This window comes from Eurytemora carolleeae, unplaced genomic scaffold (assembly GCF_000591075.1).
Source record: "Eurytemora carolleeae unplaced genomic scaffold, Eaff_2.0 scaffold1415, whole genome shotgun sequence".
NCBI classification, from domain to species: Eukaryota; Metazoa; Arthropoda; class Copepoda; order Calanoida; family Temoridae; genus Eurytemora; species Eurytemora carolleeae.
The window spans coordinates 1,330-2,305 of NW_019397314.1; positions in this window are offsets into that span (position 1 = coordinate 1,330).

Consider the following 976-nt stretch of genomic DNA (forward strand, 5'->3'; position numbering starts at 1 on the left):
TCTAATTTCTATAAAGACACATCTCAGATTAAACTATTTATAAATGATTTCAAAACGTGTTTCTAATTTAAAAATGAATACTAATATGATTGCACTTTTGTCATTTTAGAAACAAGTTCTAAAGTTTTGTAAAAAAAACTGCAGAAATAATAATGCAAAGTACAGTGCATAGTGCAGATTCATGCATATTGCATTTATGCATTATGCATTTAATCTTATTTTGATTCTGATAGTGGATTTTTTCTATCAATAAATTGCGGCTTGACATTCTTAAATTCCTAATAAAGAAATTTAGGCAAAACATTTTGAATATTATTTTTTTCTTATCTACTTATTTGTTCCCTTCCTCATCACCATTTTTATTTTTGTCGTCTTCACATTGATTTCAAATTGACATATTTTTAAAGAAATAGATAAAATTTAGAATTATCAATTTTTGAAAAATTTAATTTTTAAAACTTTGATTGTTGTACTTTTAAAGAATGATGGGGAGAGTAAAGCTCAAGATATTGAGAAGAGAAGACTAGGGATGGAACTATTCCGTTGACAAAAGACAATTTTCGGAAATTAACAGAAGACTCCATCAAGGAACGTAAAACAGGCGTAATATTTCAGTTTCTGATAATAAATAAATTAGTAATACTTTGAATTCCATGAATTTAAATGTTTTTTGATGAGCTTGTCCATTCTGTTAATTTAACCATAAGCAAACGCATTGAAAATATCGAAACCTTGTCGAGCCCCATTCAGACCCCCAGCCTTTTCGGGTGAAAAATATAACCGCCTTTTTTATGAGTCATTTCTTTCTTTAAAGTTAACTAAACTCAGATAGCAGGATAGAGAGCGTACGCTGTTAAAATACAGCAACCCTCCAATCTTTGCAAATATATGAAATAAGAATGAGCCTGTTCTTTCAGATAGCAGGATAGAGAGAGTACGCTGTTAAAATACAGCAACCCTCCAATCTTTGCATATA